Source organism: Macaca thibetana, chromosome 1 (assembly GCF_024542745.1).
Source record: "Macaca thibetana thibetana isolate TM-01 chromosome 1, ASM2454274v1, whole genome shotgun sequence".
NCBI classification, from domain to species: domain Eukaryota; kingdom Metazoa; phylum Chordata; class Mammalia; order Primates; family Cercopithecidae; genus Macaca; species Macaca thibetana.
The window spans coordinates 13,214,087-13,234,625 of NC_065578.1; the positions used below are offsets into that span (position 1 = coordinate 13,214,087).

At 43.0% G+C, this 20,539-nt stretch overlaps 1 protein-coding gene across 3 annotated transcripts in view; it reads left to right on the plus strand.

Moving 5' to 3' along the window:
- The window catches only part of KAZN (kazrin, periplakin interacting protein), a 1,229,956-nt gene that overhangs the window by 599,877 nt on the left and 609,540 nt on the right, over positions 1 to 20,539 (plus strand). The gene's annotated exons all lie outside the window — the stretch shown is intronic.

Below are 20,539 nucleotides of genomic sequence, written 5' to 3' on the forward strand. Positions count from 1 at the left end.
ACACACATCACACCACACACCACACACACATCACATACACACCACACACTACACAAACCCCACACACACCACACGCTACACACATCACACACACACCACACTCTATACACACACACCACACACTACACACTACACACATCACACACACCACACACTACACACTACACACATCACACACACCACACACTACACACTACACACACACCACACTCTATGCACACACATCACACACACCACACACATCACATACACACCACACTACACAAACCCCACACACACCACACACTACACACATCACACACACACCACACTCTATACACACACATCACACACACACCACACGCTACACACATCACACACACACCACACGCTACACACATCACACACACACCACACTCTATACACACACATCACACACACACCACACACTACACACTACACACATCACACACACACCACAAACCACACACATCACATACACACCACACACTACACACACCCCACACACACCACACACTACACACATCACACACACACCACACACTACACACATCACACACACACCACACACCACACACACATCACATACACACCACACACTACACAAACCCCACACACACCACACGCTAAACACATCACACACACACCACACTCTATACACACACACCATACACACACCACACACTACACACTACACACATCACACACACACCACACACCACACACACATCACACACACACCACAAACCACACACATACCACACCACACACATCACATACACACCACACACTACACACATCACACACCACACGCTACACACATCACACACACACCACACTCTATACACACACATCACACACACACCACACACTACACACTACACACACCACACACACACCACACACCACACACACATCACATACACACCACACACTACACAAACCCCACACACACCACACGCTACACACATCACACACACACCACACTCTATACACACACATCACACACACACCACAAACCACACACATACCGCACCACACACATCACATGCACACCACACACTACACACACCCCACACACACCACACACTACACACATCACACACCACACGCTACACACATCACACACACACCACACTCTATACACACACATCACACACACACACCACACACTACACACTACACACATCACACACACACCACACACCACACACACATCACATACACACCACACACACATCACATACACACCACACACTACACAAACCCCACACACACCACACACTACACACATCACACACACACCACACTGTATACACACACATCACACACACACCACAAACCACACACACCACACCACACACATCACATACACACCACACACTACACACACCCCACACACACCACACACTACACACATCACACACACACCACACTCTATACACACACATCACACACACACACCACACACTACACACTACACACATCACACACACACCACACACTACACATATCACACACCACACACTACAGAGACACACCACATGCTACACACACCATGCACATACCACAAACCACACACATACCACACACTACACACACTACACACACATCATGCATACACAGCACACACATCACACATACACATACCACATACACACCACACACCATACATACACAGCATACATATTACACATATACACACCACACACCACACACATGCCACATACCACACATATGCAGCACAGGCACACTACACATACTACATACACACTATACACCACACACATACCATACCACACATATACAGCACACATACACATACCACACACACACTACACACACCACATACAAATCACATACCACATACACACCACATATATAACACACAGACACCATACATATATGCACCACACATCACACATACACTACACACACCACACACCACACATCCATGCACCACATATATGCTACACACACCACACATGCCACACATACGCAGCATACACAGCACACATACACACAGCACACATACACACAGCACACATATACCACACACACCATGCACACCACACACCACACACATACACCACACACACTGCACACACCACACACATACACCACACACTACATACCACACACACCACACATACACCACGAACACCACACACACCACACACATACACCACACACATACACTACACACACCGTACACACATCACACAAAACATACGCACCACACATACAATATACCCACCACACACACCACACATATACCACACACACCACGTAACACATTACACAAACCATATACACACCATACACTACACATACACACAGAAACATTACACACACACCATACACCACACACCACACACACACACACCATATACATGCTACAAGCCGCAAATATATCACACACACCACATACATACCACACAGGGATCACACACCACACACACCACAAATATACTATACACACACACCACATACACCACACACACCATACATGTGCACACATATCACACATATGCACTCACATCACACATATACCTCCCACATATCACACACATACACACACCATACCTACGTATGAGCACGCACAGCACACACACATGCACACCGCTACCTCTGCCATCCCCACTGCTTGCTTGCTGCAGCCTCCTGACCTGGACATTCCTTAATCAGGTCCTGGCCCTCTTCCTCCTCAGCCCCTTTGCCCTGGCTGTTCCCTCTGCCTGGACATTCTTCCCTGGACATCTGCACAGCTTTGTCCCCCACCTCTCTGGCCTGTTGGAATGTCACTTCATCCACGCAGCCTTCCTGGACCACCTCTCTAGGAAGACGTGCCCCTCCCTCCCACCTGATCCCTCAGGCCTTTGCCTTGCTTTGTTCTGCCTCAGGGCTCTTAGGACTGCCTGCCCCATGCTGTACACTGATCTGTGCCTTTGCCTGTTGTCTTCTCAATCAGACTTTCTCTGAAATCCTCAGCATGGAAACCAGGCACAGCGCAAAGTAGACACTCAATGAGTATTTGTTGAAAGAACGGAAGATGAAAGCAACACCTGGTGTGGGTGGTGATAATTCTACAGAATGACTTAGACAGGGAGGGTCCCAGAGAGAAGAAGAAGAGAGAAAGAGCTGAGCTGCTCAGGTCCCGTCCATTCATGTCGGACTCACCACTCTGTAGCTCATTCCACCTCCTTGGGGAGGAAGGTGGGGTGGGGAAAGAAGAGTGGGGAGAAGCCCTCTCTCCCACAATGTATGTTGTTTCATCTTGTTTCAGACTCATGCTTGTATGATTTTTGTCTTTATCCTTGTAATTTGAGTTTTGCCAGAATGTGTCTGGAAATGGTGCCCCTTTCATTAATTTTTCCTGAAACATGATGTAATATTTCTATCTACTCCCTAAGTCTTCTCCAATTCCATGAAGATGTCTTATTTCTTATATTCTTATATCTGATTTCGTTACAGATTTTCTTGTTCTGCATTCTGGGAGAGCTTCTCAAATTCATAGTCAGGTCATTGATCAGGAATCAGTCATTGATCTGCAATGATGATTCTGTTCTTTTTGGCCTCAAGGCTGAATTTTAATTATGCAACTGCAACATTAGTTTCCTTTCAATACTTCTTTGTCTCCTCAGTCCCATCTCCAGGTCAGGATTGTGCCTCAAGACAATTCTCTTTCAACCTCAACCCCTTCTCTCCTAGGACGTTCTATTCTTTTTCCTCCTCGGGCCATGTCTTCTGCCTTTGTCTTCTAAACTTTTCTTCTGGTTCCTAGAGTAAATCATTTTCAGAAGCATGTATCTCCTCTGAATATTATGAATGTTTCATTCATTAATTCAACAATGCAATTTATTGACTGCCCACCCAGGGCTGAGCACTGAATTAGTCACAGGAGCATCCCAGGGCCAGCAAGTTCCTGTCCCCACAGATGATAGAATCGAATGGGGAAACTAAGCCATTATACAGGCAATTTTAATTAAGTGTGACAAGTGCCATAAATACAATATGTGCAGGTTACAGCACAGTGTATAGTATGAGCACACAACCGTGGCTGGGCAGAGAGGGAGAAGGTAGGCAGAGGTTGCTACCTGCTCTTATTCTGAGCTGTTGCTTTTTCTTAAATACTCATATTATTGAATTTGGGTCCCTCCACCCCCAACTTTGGTCCCTGTCAATGAGCCATAAATGATACAGGCTTCTTGTGTGATGATAGTTGGGATGTCCGTTCCCCGTGTATTTCCTCTCACTGTCTATTTGGGTGCCATGCCAATCCCCTTTCAGGTCAATAGGCAGGTGACAGGTTGAGGTACACAGCATCTGGTCCAATCTCTAGTGTGGCAAGGCAGGTCCTCTCGTGCCTAGCTACCAACATTAGGTATAATAGTCTATCCCCACTGCCTTACTTCTGACTTCCTGAACCAATCCGTATTGTCCATGCAAAACCAAAATCTCCAGCAGGCATTGTTTTTTGGACCCTTCAGGAGTAAATATGTCCAGAGAGGACAATTTCTTCCAAAATGTGACCCCTTGCAGTACAAATTGGAATGCATTTGGTACAGTGCTTATGGGAAACTACGGAAGGCATGTTGCATTTCCAATGCTCTCTGGACACTAGGAGAGACAGCCTGGGTGATGTAGGGAGGTGGGGAATTCTGGGAACTTCCCCCACAGCTGACCTACTAGAATGTGGAGCCCGGAGAGCACCAATGAATCTGACTCTAAGGAAGGAAAAACAGAAATTCATTTATCAAAGGAAAGGAGAAAAAATGAAACTCAGGCTAGTGGAGAAGGAGAATACAGCAAGGTTTCAAGGAGTTCAGATAAATATTTAAACTTGGAAGGAATTACGAGTCTCCCAGAACGGCATGCATCATTAATTCCCAGGCAGTCAGGTTAACAATGAGCTGCGAGAGATGGCCTCTTGAATTATTCTTTTAATGGAGTTCCCAGGTTAAAGTAGATTTCATTTAAGGTCAATCAATAGACAATTTTACCCAGGCCTGGTGATTAAAAGAAAACCATAAAGAAGTCCTGTGACAGTAATCATTTTGACTCAATCAGACCTTCCCTTAAACCTGCAAAGTCCTAGATGAAGGCCACAGCATGGGTTAGGGCAGGGGCTCCTGGTTCTATTTTCCATCAAGTCCCTCATCCTGAGTGAGTTTTAACTACCCTCGCCCCTTTAGCCAGATGGCTCACTCCACACCCCCAGGCAAAGAGAAGAAATTCATGCTTCTTTCCTTTCTGGTAGATGAAGCACATTGGAATAATTCAAATTAACAGTGTAGATCTAGCTTATTTCTTGAATTCCCAGTGATCGGTCACAGTGAATTAGCATGAGTCAGAATTTTAGTTTGACAGAAGTGATTATATTAGGCTCCCTGTGAGTCTCTGGGTCTCTCCAACTCTCCTTCTTTATTAGAAGTAGCCTCAGGAAATCAGGAGGAAATGAGATGCCCATGAACGTGTATCTCAGTGATCCACCATTGACTTGGTTAGGAAATTAGGGGTAGAGGAGGGTTCCTAGAAAATGAAATTGCCTTCAGGTCTTGCCAATTGCTTCAAGGGCTTGCAAAATGCATCAAGGATTTATAACATTGGAAGGAAAGGGGGCTTTCCTTTCTCCATCATTTATCTTCAGGGAGTCAGTGGAACCAACGTTCTTTCTTTGAACGGTGGGTCCTTAAGAAGGAAATATTGAATCTTTCTTTCCTTTTTCTTTCTTTTCTTAATAGTCCAGGACTTTTCCTACAAGTGTGTTTTATCTGATCCAGCATTTTGAGTTTATTAGACAGGATTTTTCCAAGGCTTGCTATTTATTTTCACAGTCTCACTTTTCACCAATTCAAGAGAATGAAGAAGAAAGATCCTTGTTGCCATGTGGTTATTTTGAATAAATTAGGCTTTACAGGGGCTGCTGGTTTCCAGTTCACACACACAGTCGAACTCTGCTGTAGTTTCCATATTTATAAAAAACCCCTGCTGTGAAGCTAACAAGGAAAAAGCCTCTGAATCTCTTCTTTCTGCTTATCGAGAATCAAAATAGAAACAAGGAATGTTTGAAATAATACAGAAATGGCACTGAGGAATGTGAACATTCTAGGGGGGAAGGGAATAAATTAGGTGTTGTTGGGGGTTGCTTGTGCATGTGAATATGAAGATTGATATTCATAGACTCATTAACCACGACGTTAGGGGGCTAGAGATTTGATTTAATCCTTGATATTTTTATTTTCATAAAGGTCAGAGAAAAAAGGTGTTTCCTTTGGAGACAAGAATAGCTTCTTGAAAGACTTTAGTTATTATTGCTCTTGAAAAGGTTCGTGATCACTTTTGAATACATTATTATAATGATAGATGAGGAACAGTGACAAAGAAAATAGAAGCCTAATTTTTGATTCCCTTGAAATTTTCAGCTCTAAAGAAGCTTGGCAGCGACTCTAAGAATACTACTGGGCTCTGTCAGTCACACTGAACCATCTTTTCTGAGTTGAGACATAGGTGAAAATGTGTGCGTGCCTACACGCAAAGCGTGATATTCACATGCACTTTCTTAAACATGTAGCATCAGCATTTGAAAGGCTTATCAAAAAAAAAAAGAGAAAAAGCTGGAATTCAAATCCAGAAACTAGGAAGCAGCTGCAGAAATACCCAGGCGTGATTCTGTAGAGATACTGGCTCCCTTTCCATGCATTGATCTCAGAACTTGACAACGGAGAAATACATCTTTATCATTCTTTTTGCCTAAAGTATTATATATACTTGAATGCTACATTGTGTTTTATTTTCCAACTCTGCCAAGATTCAATCTACTGGTATTGAATATCCACCAAAAGAATGCTAGACTATTACAAAACATGCACAAAAGAGGTACAGAAAACCCATAAGCCTTATTCTATCTCCAACTCTGACAGCAATAAAACACCGACTTCACCCTTTTCACTCTGAGATTCTGACTAATAAGTAGAGACAGAGGAGAAAGTGAAATTGAATCTTAATTATAAGAGATATAAGAGAATGACTGTTTTTATTGCGGTTGTAGAGTTTGGTCTTTTCTATGCTTTACTTAATTCTGTTACTGAAAAAAAAAATCTTTTTTGTTTAAATTCAGCTGCAAGAGCCTAAAGAGGTTTGAATAGTGGCACACTGTAATAAATCATTTTAAAAGGGAAAACATTTCACAAAAGTAAATCGGAGTCATTTCCCTACCTTAGAACTTGAGTTTCCATTACTTCCAGGAGGTTTTCAACTTCAGGACGAATAGAGTCACCAGAAGAATAATTTATTTCAGTGTAAAGTTGGCCATATGAATGAGTATGGAATTTGAAACAGAGTAAAATAATAGGACATTTAATACTGCTTGTCAAAGACTGCTTACCCCATTCAGCCTGTGAAGATGTATTACTTGGAGAACCAGATTGTCAAGAGAATTGAGGATCTGGAAGACTTAGAGGGTTAGGGCTTGGCTTCCAATACAGCCACCCGATCAACATATTGACTATTGCTTGGCCCTTTGGGAACTATTGGGCGGCTGATCCAATTTGAGATGAAAAAAAAGAAGAAGAAGAAGAATCTACAATGTAGAAGAAAAGGCAGAGTGACAAAAACCCATCATTAGAAAGAAGTCATGTTAATTCCTTGCCCATGGTCTCGTAACATATTTTAATGACTTCCTGTACCTTCTGGTTAAAACTCAAGCTTTGCAGCCTGGCAACAATTTCCATCCGGTTTCCCTTGCCTGTACTTTTACAAGCTGCTTCTCCTTCACCTCATTCGTATTCAATGTCTGGGACTCAGTTCAAGGCTCTTACTTTGGAAACGTTCCCTGACTTTCCTTGCTGATCCCCTCTCCAGTTTTCTTCTTTCACATTACCATACCACCTTGAGTTTACACGGCACAAAATCCATGGTTCATCAATGTTCTTTTATGCCCCTACTCCATCATAAGCTCCTAACTCAAAGGACTGGTTCCTCCATCTCCTATTGGTTGCACTGTGCCGGGTCGTGTCCACTCACCACTGCAGACCTTTTCTCCAGCCTTCTCCTGCCTGCTCTGTGCCCCGGGCTGAAGCCACAGGCAGGGAGTGCTCTCTAGCTTCTAGTTGGGAAGACGCCAATGAAAACTGGAGCATAGGCCAGGCACCATGGCTCATCATGCCTATAATCCCAGTACTTTGGGAGGCCGCGGCAGGTGGATCACTTGGGGTCAGGGGTTCGAGACCAGCCTGGCCAACATGGTGAAACCCCATCTCTACTAAAATTACAAAAATTAGCTGGGTGTGGTGGTGGGTGCCTGTAATCCCAGCTACTTGGCGGGCTGAGGCAGGAGAATCGCTTGAGCCCTGGAGGTAGAGGTTGCAGTGAGCTGAGATCAGGCCACAGAACAAGATTCTGTCTCAAAATAAAAAATAAAATAAAAGGAAAGGAAAAAGAAAAAAAAATGGAGAGTGGAGGGTAGGAAGAGATAGGAGTCTGGGTACTAATTCTCCTGGGTCCCTCCCTCCATCCATGGGTTGGCCAAGGCAGCAAGCCCCTGTCTAAGTAGCCTTTTGGCTACAGTGACAGTTCCCCAGGTTCTAGAACCCCTTCTTCCCCTTCCTTTTCAGGCCTGGGGGCCTGGGGACAGTGACAGCTTCCCACTCTTGCCCGTCCTAGGTGCTTTGTCATCCTTTGTTGATTTTCTTAACGCTGCAGCAGCACGGTAAACAGTTCCCTTGTTAAACCCTCCGCAATTAACCTTACTGACGATACCATTGCTTTTCTGCCAAGATCCTAACCAATGCATTGCCAACAGAGTCCCCAGCAAATCTAGGAATCTGTAAATATTTGGTGAATGTATTTTATAAAACTAAGATCATGCCAAAGTGGACATCGGGTGACTGGAGTTCTGATGCCAGCTCTAGCTCAGGCAAGTCGTATGAGTTCAGGCAATGCTACAAGCCCCCACCTCTCAACTTTTCCCAAATATGAAAAGGAAGCTTAGATGCAGAGCCCCCTTCTACACTCCCCATCACTGCTAAGTGCACCTCTCTTGCACATCTTGCTTTTGGGGTGGATGCTCACTTCTCTCCCCCACCCAAGTCTTAGGTAGGAAGAAGGCTGCCTTGAGGCTCTGCCATGGGATCGATTCCTCCTAAGCTAGAAGATATTGATCCTGTGACAATTGCTGTCCTGCCTTTCTTTCTGGGAGGAGCTGGCTGTAGGTGCCCGGATTGTGCAAAAGGGAGGTATTTCTGAATAACAATGGTGCATTGTCTCATTATCGATTGTTCTGCAGTCTAACTGGGTTAGATCGGGTGCACATTTCAGACCCCTCCCAAGCAAACCAAATCCTTTAAAGAGAGAGAGGCAGGTGTAGACAGAACAGAGTTATTTTATTTCATGAGAAGATACTGAGCTCCTGATCAGTTACATTTTTATTTCTTTTTGAATACTAAAAATGACTCATGGCCACAGTCCTGGCAATGACCCTGGCTTGGCCCTAGTGGCTTGGGCCTCAGTTGTGCTCCAAGCCTTGTCCTTGCCAGCCTGTCCTGAAGCCCTCACTGAGCTTAGCAGGGTGTTCATGTCTCCTGGGAATGTTCTGCACCTGGCTGAGCTCTGCATCTGGCTACCTTCTCCAGGAGGCACAGTAGCAGAGGCCCACCATGCTGTTCAAGGCACACGATGTTTCATTAATCAAAAATGTTTTAATTTCTTTTAAACCTAGAAAAACATGAATAAAATAAGTGAATTCATATAATAATGAATTAAGTTGCATTATATGTCTTTATGTCAATGTGTTTGTAAAATATAGTTTTTAATATTTTCTATGAAGGAGAAGACCACAAAGGCAAAAGCACCTAGGGCTCCCAAGTCATGATGCTACCCTGCCCTGCAGAATGCCAGCAGTGAAGTGTTCCTTGGGCAAATAAAATCTGGGAACTCAAAAGCCACACCTCCCTTAGGAAAGTCATATCCTACGCTAGCACATCAAAGGGCCAGAGCTGTGCTGCAGTGGGAAAATCTGTTTCACTTCCTTTAAGCCAACTATTCCCAAACGTACTTGCACACAGAACACTTGCAGAAACCCGACCTAAACTTTACTTATAGTTTTATTTCTCTTTTCAACCTATATAGCTTCTCAAAACTTAAGTAGTACAACCTTATATTTATTTTTTAAATGTCCCTTGGGAAATGTATAGTTATAAATGCCTATTTTTTAAAAGAAGCAAGATCTCAAATTAATAACCTAGACTTCCACTTTAAGGAATTAGAAAACCAAAAGCAAACTAAACTCCAAGCAAGCAGAAGGAAGGAAATAATAAAAACTGGAACCGAAATACATGAAAGATAGAATAGAAAGACAACAGAGAAAATCAAAGAAACCAAAGGTTGGTTCTTTCAAAAGATCAGCAAAATTGATAAACTTTTACCCCCATAAAGAAAAATGAAGACTCAAATGACTTAAACCAGGAATGAAAGAGTAGACACTACTACCCACCTTATAAAATAAGACAGATTATGAATAAAACAGACTATGAGGAAATAGGCACATTGTATGTCAACAAATGATATAGCCTCGATGAAATGGGAACATTCCTGGAAGACACAAACCACAGAAACAGAGTCAAGAAGAAATTGAAAAATCTAAATAGACTTATAACAAGTAGAGAGATGAAATTCTAATTTTAAAAAATTCCCACAAAGAAAAGCCCAGGCCTAAATGGATTCACTGGTAAATTCTACTAAAAGTTTAAAGAAGAATAAATACCAATTCTTCACAGACTTTTTCATAACCTAAAAAGAGCATCTGGAAAAAAAAAAAAAAAAGCCCACAGTTAACATGATACTTAATGGTGAAAGAATGAATGTTTTCCCTCCAAGATCAGAAATAAGACAAATATATTCATTCTCACTACTCCCATTTAACATTATACTAGAGGTTCTAGCCAGTGCATTTAAGCAAGAGAAAAAAAAAAAAAAAAAAAACCAAAACAATATCTAGGTTAGAAAAGTAGATCTATTTGCAGATGCCATGACCTAGTATATAGGAAATCCTAAGGAATGACTCACACACGTACTCAAAACCACCAGAATTAACAGATAAGTTATATAAAGTTATAAGATACAAGATCGATCTTGTATCTTGTATCTTACAAGATCGATCTTGTATCTTACGTCAAGATATAAGATACAAAATCAATTCTATTTCTATACATTAGCAATGAACTATCCAGAAATAAAATTTTAAAAACAATTCCTTTTAGATGGGAATCAAAAAGAATAAAATACTTTGGTATAAAATCAACAACAGAAGTGCAAGAACTCTACACTAAGAACTACAAAACATGTTGATAGAAATTAAGGAAGACTGAAATAGATGACAATAGTCTTCCATGATCATGAATTGAAAGAGTTAATATTGATAAATGGTAATACTCCCCGAAGTGACCTACAGATTCAACACAATCCCTAACAAAATCCCAGCTGTAATCAGTCTAAGCAATGGAAGATTATTCAGCCACAAAAAGGAAGGACTGATCCGTGCTACAACATGGGTACACCTTGAAAACATTCTGCAAAGTGAAAGAATCCAGTCATATTGTATGATTTCACTTACATGAAATATGCAGAATAGCCAAATCAATAGAAACAGCAGATCAGTTGTTCCTGGGACCAAAGGAGGGGAGAATGAAGAGAGACTAGTAATGACTACAGATTTTGAGGGTTGGGTAGTGAAGTTTTGAAATTAGTTCGTGGTGATGGTTGTACTACTCTTTGAACATACTAAAAGCCACTGAAGTGTAGACTTTAAAAAGGGTTAATTTTATGATATGTGAATTATATCTTAATAAAGCTGATTTTTTTTTTTTAATGTCCCCTGAGAGTCACTGCCAGGAATGCCCCTCGTGGGTCTGTTCCAGTATTTAATGAAATCTGTACTTGTCCTCTCCAACCCCTTCGGGACATTCCTCTGCTAATTCTGCATCTTTCCAGACTGAAGAGTCTCGGTATCTTCATTCATTTACTCACTGATGCATTCATTCACCACATATCAACTGAATTGTGCTTTGTGCTAGACCCAAAGGCACAATAGTTTTGAAGAAGACAGAACTGATCCTTGTCCTCAGATGAACTTACAGTCCAGCATACATGCACTTAGAATTAAATTCTGATTTCTGGGTTTTTTTTAGGTCATCTCTTGCAGGGTAAGGGCAGGAATAGGGGGTAGAGAAACCACGAGCTCTCTTCTTTAGAGCCCTCTGTTCAGGTCTCCAGTAAACCCTACTCCTAGGGGCCTACCAAAATGTTGCTTTCTAGCAAACGGTCAGTTTAAAAGGTTTACCTTTTATGCTTCCTCTATTTTAAGTTGAGGACTAAACTAAACTAAACCTCCAGCGTCTGCTGGGCTCCTGGAATGTCCTGAGCACTGTGTGATGACCACAGCATCCCTGCAAGGTGGGTCAGAGCAACAGAAAGAGTAAAATACAGACACTGACAGACACTTACTGTGTGCCTGGTACCATGCAGGGCTTTTACAAGCATCATCTCATTCCATCCTCCCACTAACTTTATGATCTCTGTTTTATGAACACCCTTCAGAGAGAGTTGCCCAATGACACAGTTAATTAGTTGACAGCCAGAGCTTTCACTTCAGCTTCACCTGGCTCTAAAACCTATAATCATTCTTCTCTCCTGTGCTTCTTCTTGGATCTGCCTTCAGAATACCTAAATGCCTTTCAGACCCAAATGAATGAACCTCTAATGCAGGCTCAGGGGTCCTGGGGCAGGTAAGTGGAATACGGGTGGTTCACATTTCTGGCTCCTGCATCCACCAGCTAAGTGCTTTTGCTTCCATTTCCTCCTCTAGGAAATGGGTCAATAGCAATGCCAATCTCAGAGAGGTATTATTAAGAAACAATGAACTGATATGTGTAGAGTGCTTAGAGCATATCCTGGCTGTACTAGATGATCAATAAGTATTCGTTGTGATTCCACATCAAAACACACAGACTTAACAGCAGTTATGAATCCTCTACCTGATTGACTTACCAGATGCTGGCCACCATGCTGGACATTCACCATCTCCCATGTCCAACCCTTCTAACCCCTATGCAAGCAGAGAATAGTTATTATTCCCATTTTACAGATGAGAAATCCAAGGCTAAAATCGCAAAGGCTAAGATGCAAGCCAGATTTGATGAACCTATGCTAATACCCTCCTCCTCTTAGGGCCAGGGGCTCACTGCATTCCTTAGGACTTGGAATCACATCCTTCTCCAGAAAACTTCCCACACTGTGGTCTGATCACATCATGGTATCTAAACAACCCTGGACATAGCGGTGAGCTGTAACCTGGGCCAGCACAAGGGTGAGGCAAGAGAGGCACGTAGGACACAACATTTAAGGAAGCCCTCACTCTCAAGGTTGCACAGGGCCAGGGCTGACCTCCGAGTTTTCACACTTCCTTAAATGTCGTGCCCTAGTCGCTTTGATTGATTCACACTAATCCAGACCCTGAATGTATCTCCAATCAAGAAGTCCCCAGAGCTTGTCATAATGAGGACAAAGTATCACGGTTTGTGTTTGTAGTTGACAATTACCTTGTCTCTGAACAACAAAATGGAAACAGACTCAGGGGTAGTGTGGAAGGAAGACTCTGTGGAGTCTGGTATAATTTGGAGGCTGGCACTGGCCACATTTACCATCAATTTAAAGCTGGGAGAGAGAGAAGTTGGAAGAAAGCCGATGGCCTTGAGTTAAAATGCAACAGGATGTTAGAAAAGATAGGAGAATTCATGGAAACAAGTGAAAACCAGCCTAATGAGGATTAATGAAATGCCAAGCATTTTCTCTTGTGGAGAAAGAAGCCACTGAGTAAGCACTTCCAACAAGCGAGTTCTCTTTGGCAAACTGAATTGCAGAAAGGAAGCCAGGAGAAGATGCAACACGGAGTGGAAGCAGCTGATACGATGGGATCTGCTACTCAAGGGGGAGATGAAAGCTATCTGGGAGGAAGAATTATTTGTAGGAAGAGAAGCTAATCAGGGGCAATGGACTTCATCAGGGAACATGCATCAGCAATGCCCATCTTCCAGTCAAAGCTTTGAATTAACATAATCCTCTGTAATTGTCTAAATTCCAGAGTTCTTTGCAAACGTTAATGAAGAATTTCCTGCCCCACCCTCTGAGGTAAAGCGCTGTAGGATAAATTTATTCTCCCTAACGGCCAAACTCATGTTCAGGTGGAGGCCAACAGATTAAAGGTTTTAAGTGCTTGTATTAACTAGAATTATTTTGGTTGCATGTGATAGAACATGACTTGAACTAGCATAAACAGAAAGGAGACCTGATTAGGTTACAGGGCGTCCCTGGAAACCCAAGGGTAGTGAAGAGCTGAGCCTTAGGAAGCAAATACCACCAAAAACTGTAGCTCGGGAGGGAACTAGGGATGCCTCCTACTTCCTCGTGCCTTTTATGCTTCTGTGTAAAAGGGTTTTTCTGCTTCTCTGCCTACCTCTTAGGAAATGGCCACCTCAAATTACTGCCCACTTGAAGCCTCTCCTGTTTCCAAGAACAGCCATGCCGATAGGCATCTGTTGGTCTCATTCTAAACTCCCAGAGAAAAGGCTCATGGGCCAGCCTAGGCCAGTGGCCATCCATGAACCAATCAACTGTGGCCAGGAGGGTGGGTCTGAACATGGTTCCTCCCCTTCTAAGCAAGTGGATGGAACAAGGAAAGGGCAGGTTCTAGAAGACAGGTCCTAGGCAGACAAGCCAATAGATGTCTACTATGCTTCTTCCTTCTGTGACATGTGATATCATCCACAATTGTGTGGCAATAATTGACTAAAGCTACGAAAACCTGAGATCGAATGCTCGAAAGTTCACTAGGGTTGAAGACATCATGCTAGGTGAAGTAAAACAGACACAAAAGGACAAATACTCCATGATTCCACTTATCTGAGATCCCTAGAGTAATCAAATTCATAGAGACAGAAAGTGGAACAGTGGTGACCAGAAGGTGTTTGAACCAAAGTGCTTCATGCCACTAAACTGTGCACTTAAAAGTGGCTAAGATAGAAATCTTATGTATATTTTACAACAATAAAAAAATACAAAAAAAAAAGTGACCTAGATGGTGAGGAGGACAGGTCAGAAAGATGATACCACTTGGGCCCATAATGATATCTTTTTGTGCATCTGTGCCTAGCAGTGGGTTATTCTCTTTGCTTAAGAGGACATGTTTTTTCTTCTTGGAAAATTCTTAGTCAGTCTTCAAGGCCCAACTGATATTTCTTAAACCAGGCTTCACTCTCCCATGGAGACTTAATCACATCCTTCCTATATTTCTACAGCAGTATATATGTCATATGATGCTATTGCTATGCATCACATGCCATGATCATCGTTTATACCTTTGTCTCTCCCACTGGCCTGTGAATTCCAGAGCAGAACCATGAGAACAGTATCATATGGTGATTCAGACAGCAGACTGCAGAGCCCCAAATTGCAGTTTTGCTGCGCACTCACCTATAACCTTGAGCAAATTGCTTTCTGTGCCTCAGTCTCTTCAACTGCCAAAGTAGGGATCATCATTATACTTACCTGGGTGAGTGTTGTGAGGATTCAATGAGGAGGCCCACATAAAGCATGGTATGGATTGCTGACACATCGTAAGTGCCCAATAAATTTTAGCTCTCATTGTTATCACTCACTGTCAAACACGGCGCCAGGGACAGTGCTTTAGAACGGATGAACAAAATAAGGAAAGAAATAAAACTCTGGGTATGTATATATAAATTGTCAGCTATGACAAAAACAAATGGAGCCAAGATTAAATAGGAAAAGATATGGTGGCTGCCTATTAGACCTGACAGTGGTCTCAGCTTTGCAAAGGAGGCTGTCTGTATTATTTCCAAATGCCATTCAGGAAAGATTAGGCTGAGCCCTAGTGAGAACACTGGGAAGGTTAAGCAGCCATTCCATTGTGGTGCATCTGCATAAATTAGGCACCCAGATCATCCCTTCCAAACATAGATTTTCATTTCCCTTCTTCCACAATCTGCAGAGAACAGATTGGCACTTAAATATGTACATTGCCTTTCTATTTCCCCAGAGAAAGAGATCGATAAAGCCCCTGTTGATTTGCAGAGCATGGGTTTCATTGTGGGCCAGGTCATCATTTTCAGTACTGAATCTCTTGCTTTCTGGACCACACTACTGCATAAGATCCCTTTCCAAACCCCTTTTATTTTTATTTTGAACCATTCTGACTTTGGGGCCCATAATGATGCTAAAGAAAATTCTCATTTCAGTAGAATGGGGGCTTTGTTCCCTATCACGATCGTCCATCTTGGTAAAATGACTTACAACAGCTGCTCAGAGAAGTAAAACCTGATAGAAACAGTCTGCATAGATATAAACATAAACATTAGTTTCTATGGAAACAAAAGTTGCCGAGCGATGGCTAGAAGACCTAAAGAGCCTGTATTCCAGGAATCAAGTGCTAAATATATAGTCAATGCATCCGCCAGGGATCACACCAGTAATGCAGAATTCTTTTTGAGAGTGGAACAGAGTGCATATAAGATTTTGGCTAAAATAGACACCACCTACCAGAATCAATATGAAGGAGAGCTGTCTTTTCTTCCCCAAATTGAAACCATATTTCTTTTCTTAATTGAAAGCCTTGGGGCAATGAATCGAACACTGATGGAATTCAGTCGACAATTACATCCATGGGCACCTCATTCTGATCTCCCACTGAAACTCTGAAGGTCTAATAAAAATTTGACATTAAAAAAAATACAAAAAAATTAGCCGGACATGGTGGCAGGTGCCTGTAGTCCCAGCTACTCTAGAGGCTGAAGCAGGACAATGGCATGAACCCAGGAGGCGGAGCTTGTAGTGAGCCGAGATCACACCACTGCTCTCCAGCCTGGGTGACAGAGCGAGACTCCGTTTCAAAAAAAAAAAAAAAAAAAAAAAAAAGTGACGTTGCAGTACTTGGAGCAAAATCTTCCCAAAACGCTCTCAAATGAACCCAATTCTTGTGACGCCCCAGTACCCTGCATCCACATAACCACCTGCTTTTCCATCCTTCTGCCATCATTGAGGAGTCCCTGAAGCAGTCGTTATTCCTGGGGCTGAAGGACTCTGGCTTAAATGACATTGGAAGTACTACCCCCAAGAGAGCTGAGATATGTTCTTGCAAAGCCATCAGGTTGGACTAGAAGAGATAGTCCTGGGCTCCACGCCGGACTTGTTGAAACTCAGGTGTCCCTGAGACAGCCAACAAGAGACAGCTCATCTGTTCCCGTTACTACTACTGTGCAACAAATTACCCCCAAGACTTCATGACTTAGAAGGATATTCTTATTAGGCTCGCAGATTCTATGGGTCAGGAATTTGGGTGAGATGTAGTAGGAAGAACAGCTTTCCTCTTCTTCAGGATGTCTGGGGCTTCAGTGGGAAGATGCAGTTTCTGGGGGTGACTGGGGGATGGAATCTGGAAGTGCCACATGTCTGGGAGTGAGGATATGAGAAGGTGGTAGCACTCTATGACATCTGACCTGCCTGAAGGCAAGCCCAACCCCAACTGAATGATTCCTTCATGCCCAGAGAGCTGGAATGACTTCAGGTCACTCCCTTCCACATTTCCACCAAATATTGAGAATAATTAATAAATAAATAAGAAGAAGCATAACAGGACTCACTACATACCAACCACAGTTCTAAGCACTTACCATGGACTATCTCATTGACTGCTCACCACAAAGATATGAGTTACTGTTATTCTCACTTTACAGATGCAAGAATCAAGGTTCAAAGAGGCAAAACCACTTGTCCAAGATAGTTCTTAGAGCTGAGATTTGAACCCAAGTCTGTGTCCCTCAACATCTGTGCTTTATTTTTCCCATCCATTGCCACCACGGTGCACTCAGGGGCAGCTCTACCAAGTATGGACAAGCCAGACAATGCACCTGGGTGAGAGGTAAAATCAACACACTCAGGTGATAGATTGGATGATGGTGCCAGAAGATGATAAATCAAGGTGCCTTCTATGTTATTACCTTAAATGACCCTGGTAGGGTGGAGGTTTAAAAAAAAAAAAGAAAGAAACATTGGAAAAGGTTCAAATTATGCACCAGAAAAGACAGAGTCCTGGAGTTTGTTTTGGACATGTTGAACTTCAGGTGCCCCTGAGACAGCCAATGAGAGCCAGCCCATCTGTTTCAGTTGCTATTGCTGTGTAACAAATGACCCCCAAATTTGGCAGCTGAACAGACCTTTCTATTAAGCTCATGAGTGTTATGGGTCAGGAAATCACACAAGGCATAGTGGAAACAACTCATCTCTGCTTCATGATGTCTGGGGCATCAGCTGGGAAGATGCAACATCTGGGAGTGAATCACAGCTGGGTGATCTGATGCCTGGGGATTGGAGACTTCTGGAAGTGCCACATGTATGATGGCTAACACTGGCTGTTGACTGGGACCTCAGGTAGGGCTGTCAGCTGAAGACCTATGTGTGCTCCAGGTAGCTTGAGCTTCCTCACAGCATGGTGGCCTCAAGGTAATGAGATTTACATGACAGTCAAGGTTCCCAAAACAAAATTGAGTAAAGTCTTTTGTGACCCAGCCTCTGGGAAATCACTCAATGACAGTGGCACTTCCACCATATTTTGTTAGTTACAGGTAAGTTACTAAAGGCATGCCTGATTCAAGAGGAAGAGATATAGTCTCCCACTCTCAGTGAAAAGGTGAGAATTTTAACATTGCCACACCAAAGTTAAAAATATAATAATAAACTAGATGTATTTTAAGACCTTCATTAAACAATTTCAAATTTTAAAAGAAAATTCCCTACTAGACGGATAATAGTTTATGGCCGCATCATAGCAGCAAACTAGTGGAATCACCAGGTTTCAATAGAAGCACTCTCCACTAGTCAGCAAGCCCACATAGTATCAAGAGTTGCCATAAGTGGAGGGCTTAGAGGACCCAAGCGTCCAGGCACGCACGCATCATCCAGCATTTATGTAGAGCACTTAAAGCCCAGTATAAGAGTAATTATGTGTGCTCTTTGGACCTCGCCCATTCTCCCTTCATAGTTTCAGAAAATCTCAGCCATAATAGTCACCATGGTAACAGCAACATCTGTAGCAGATCCAGCCTGGAGGATATTTAAGGAGCAGAACCTGATCAGACAGGAACGGGTCCCATCCTGGGTGCAAGCAGGAGACTAGGAAGGGCCTTTCCGGGATCATTGCTTGCCTGTTTTGTCCTGTAAGAAAGCAGAGACCACAGCACTGTGCAAACAGAGCTAAGGGCCTATTGGAACCAGTGGAAATTTAGTGCAAGGATGACAGGGTTAACAGGGCAGTGAGAAAGGAGAGGCATATAGTGTTAGCACAGAGGTACTAGGATGTGTGAACGGTTTCAACAGTCTCTGAAGCACGGTGTACCACCAAGGTATTCTAGAGAGCACTTGGCCATGGGCAAATTCAACTACTATTTATTAAAGGCTGACTATGCTCCAGGCCCTGTAATGGTGGCTTAAATGTATCATTGCATTTAGTTTTATACTATATCCCTACAAATGTGGTGCAAATGTGGTATGACTATCCCTGTTATATAGATAATGAAATTCAGGCTCAAAGAGGAAGTAACTTAGCTAAAGTCAAAGCTGGGATTCACAGCCACATCTTTCTACCACTCAAGCGCATGGTCTTTCTGCGCATGGTCTTTCTACCAACCAGTGTGGCACGTCCATGATGGTTGGAGATGTGACCCCGCTCACCAAATGGGTGAAACTGCCATGGCCTTTACACATGTGAAACCTCCTTTGAAAATGTTCTATGTGAAATGACATCAGAGAGGTAGGCGAGGAGGCTTGTAGGGCCGTGGAAAAAGATTAAATTTCATTCTAAAAGCAAAGAGACACACCTAAATCCATTCTCTCATTCACAAATGATTCCCTGAGCTTGCATCACGCACCAGGCCTGTATCTGATACTGGAGATACAGCAGCAAACAAGACAGACAAAGCTGTGTCCCCCTTTTCCTGGAAGAGGCAAAAATCAAGCAAAGAGATGAAAAATATTTTCATCTTATGAAGAAAACAAAACAGAGTGATGCGGTATAGAGGTCCGAAGGCGGGAAAAGGGCCTTTTTGGATAGAGAGATCAGGAAAGGCCTTTCTGAGGAGGAGATATTTGAACAGAGACTTGAAGAAGGAGATGGAGCAAGTCATGCAAAAGCTGAAATAACATTCCAGAAGGATTCATTAGTACAAAGGCTCAGAAGTCAGAAAGGGCTTAGTAGATTGAAGGCCTGTGTTGCTAGGGCAAGTTAGAGGGACAGGAGTGTGAGATGGAGTTAGAAAAGCAGGCAGTGCCAGACATAGAGCTCCTGTGAGTAGGGTTGCCAAATAAAATACAGGACGTGGCTGGGCACAGTGGCTTACGCCTATAATCCCAGCACTTTGGGAGGCCGAGGTGGGTGGATCACCTGAAGTTGGGAGTTTGAGACCAGCCTGACCAA